Genomic DNA, 3,218 nt, shown 5'->3' on the forward strand with positions numbered 1-3,218 from the left:
ACACATGAGGGAAGCATGCCTGGGTTGATCCAAAATTGGGGTTTGACAGAACGAGAGGTCTTGGAAGGTCAAGTGAAGTAAGAAGTTGCCTTGAGAGTGTAGCTGAACATTCCTGAGATCCAATGACGAAACTGAAGCAAGAGGATCTAAGACCTAGACCAGTGCTTCTCAAATTTGATCCCGCATCAGTATCCCCTGAAAAGCTCATAAAACCACAGCCGGCTGGGCCTCACCCTGAGTTCTTTTTTTTTTTGAGACGGAGTCTCACTCTGTCGCCCAGGCTAGAGTGCAGTGGTGCAATCTTGGCTCACTGCAACCTCCGCCTCTCGGGTTCAAGCGAGTCTCCTGCCTCAGTCTCCCGAGTAGCTAGGATTATGGGCACACGCCACCACATCTGGCTAATTTTTCTATTCTTAGTAGAGACAGGGTTTCACCATGTTAGCCAGGCTGGTCCTCAACTCCCGACCTCAGGTGATCCACCCTCCTCTGCTTCCCAAAGTGTTGGGATTACAGGCGTGAGCCACCACGACAGGCCCTCACCCCAAGTTTCTGATTCAGTAGTTCTGGGTTGGGGCCCAAGAATGTGCATTACTGACAAGTTCCCTGATGCTGATGCTATAGGCCCAGGGGGAATGGGGAAGCACACTTCGAAAACCCCTGGTGGAGAGTAAAGCATCAGCAGCAGGCAGACGTTGAATCATTTCCAGAGTGAATGGATGAAAAGAGGCGTCTTCTTCAGGAAGAGAGGTCTTCCTGTAGTCAAAGACTAGGCTGACGGTAAGGCCACATCGGATAACTTAAGGTGGTAGGCAGAGCCGAACTTCAGAGTCTGGATTCAGAGACGAAGCAATCTGGGGGGACAAGGTCGAGGACTGACCCTATACATCAGTTATTAAGTGTCCTGTTGGCTACTACAGGTCCTGGCCAATGCTCAGAGTTGCGTGTGGCCTATGAGCCTCACGTTGCGGCGGGCGCGCGTCCCCGCACATCTGCGGGACGGCGCCATCCTCGGAAGTTTCTTACAAATCTAAATGTGCTTTGATGCAAGTATATTTGAACCCCTTTCCATCTGATAACTGAGCAAAATAATAATTTTTAAAAAAGCATAAAAACTAAGCCTACACTTATCATATGATTCAGCAGTTACTCTTGAGTATTTATTCAAAGGAGTTGAAAACTTACGTCCACACAAAAACCTGTGCATGGATGTTTACTCATTATGAATTCAGCTTTATTCATAATTACCAAAACTTTGGTAGATGTCCTTAAGTAGGTGAATGAATAAATAAATCATAGTATCTAGATAATGGAATATTATTCAGTGCTAAAAAGAAATGAGCTACCAAGCCATGAACACATGGAGGAAACAGAAATACAGATGACTAAGTCAAAGAAGCCTTTTGAAAAGGCTACAAAGTGTTTGATTACAGCTATATGACATTTTGGAAAAGGCAAAACTGTGGGAACAGAAAATGGTCAGTGGTTGCCAAGGGTTAGGGAGGAGAGAGGGAAGGATAGGGAGAATGCAGGCGACTTTTAGGGCAGTGAAACTACTCTGTATGACATTATAGTGGTGGATGCATGTCAGTATATGTTTATCCAAACACATAGAATACAACACCAAGTGTGAACCCTAATGCAATGTATGTGCTTTGGGAGATGTATCAATGCAGGCTCATCATTTGTAACAAGCATAACAACTTTTGGTTGGGGATTTTGATAATGGCGGTGGCTATGCATGTGTGGGTCAGGATATTTCTCTACCAAGGAAGGTAGACATACAGCCAACAATTACATGAAAAGATGTTCAACATTACTAGTCCTTAGGGAAATGCAAATCAAAACCACAATGAAATGCTACTTCACGCCTACTAGGACGGCTATCATAATAATGTCAAAATGCAGCCTGGGCAACACAGTGAAACTCCATCTCTACCAGAAATACAAAAATTAGCTGCGTGTGTGACATGCACGTGTGGTCCCAGCTACTTGGTGGGCTGAGGCAAGAGGATCCGTTGAGCCCAGGAGGCAGAAGTTGCAGTGAGTCCAGATCGTGCCACTGCACTCCAGCCTGGGCTGTAAAGTAAAACTCTGCCTGAAAAAAAAATGTAAAAATGGACAATAACAAGTGTTCATGAGAATGTGGAGAAACTGGGGGTCTAGTGCGTTGCTGGTGGGAATGTAAAATGGTGCAGCTCTTCTGGAAGACAGTTTGGCCAATCCTCAAAGTTTAACATAGAATACCACCCAGCAATTCCACTCATAAATATATGCCCAAAGGAATTGAAAGTAGGGCTTCTTTCAAAGTACTATTAGAAGTAAAAAAAAAAAAAAAAATTGGCTGGGTGAGGTGGCTCACATCCGTAATCCCAGCACTGTGGGAGGCTGGGGTGGCGGAGCACTTGGGGCTAGGAGTTTGAGACCAGCCTGGCCAACCTGGCAAAACCCTGTCTCTACTCAAAATACAGAATTTAGCCTGTAATCCCAGCCACTTGGGAGTCTGAGGCATGAGAATCACCTGAGCCCGGGAGGTGGAGGTTGGTTGCTGTGAGCCTAGACTGCGCTCCTGCACTCCAGCCTAGGTGATAGAGTGAGATTCTGTCTCAAAAACAAAACAAAACAAAAACAAAAACAAATGTTTTTAATTTTAAAAAATTTTTAAAAGGAAGCAGGGTCTCAAAGAGATACTTTCACCTCAATGTTCATAGCAACTTTATTCACAATAGACAAAAGGTAGAAAAAACTCAGATGTCCATCCAACCGATGAATGGATAAATGAACTATGGCATACACATACAGTTGACAATTATTCAGTGAGAAGACAGAGCGAAGTGCCGACATGCACTACAACATGGATGAACCGTGAAAACATCCTCAGCGAAAGCACCCAGACACAAAAGACCATGTATCGTGTGATGCCACTTATATAATACACCTGTTTTGGAAAAATTTCCCAACCGGGTTTTACCTTTGCTCTCACACTGCAACAAACGCAGAAGACTTCTGTGACCAAATGTGGGGACATCTCCCCATCAATAGACAAGCAATCAATTCTGCAGTAGACACCAGCAAGGTGCCCTCCAATTCAATTCCAACACTATCTACCCAGGGTGAGGGCTCAGTTCCCAAGGCTGACTCTTCCTTTCCCACCAGTCCAGACCTCTGGAACTTCTGACCCACAAGCTTCAAGTTGGGTTCCCACGATCGACCCCCTCTTT

The 3,218-nt window shown here is 45.1% G+C and overlaps 1 non-coding gene across 1 annotated transcript; it reads left to right on the plus strand.

Annotated features, from left to right (window-relative positions):
• Positions 1–1,016: 1,016 nt before the first annotated feature.
• LOC112437653 (small nucleolar RNA MBII-202) lies at positions 1,017–1,091 on the plus strand. Its single transcript, XR_003026212.1, has one exon. It is a non-coding gene; the product is annotated as a small nucleolar RNA MBII-202 (small nucleolar RNA).
• Positions 1,092–3,218: the final 2,127 nt, after the last annotated feature.

The sequence above is a fragment of the Pan paniscus genome, chromosome 19, assembly GCF_029289425.2.
Source record: "Pan paniscus chromosome 19, NHGRI_mPanPan1-v2.0_pri, whole genome shotgun sequence".
Taxonomy (NCBI): Eukaryota; Metazoa; Chordata; class Mammalia; order Primates; family Hominidae; genus Pan; species Pan paniscus.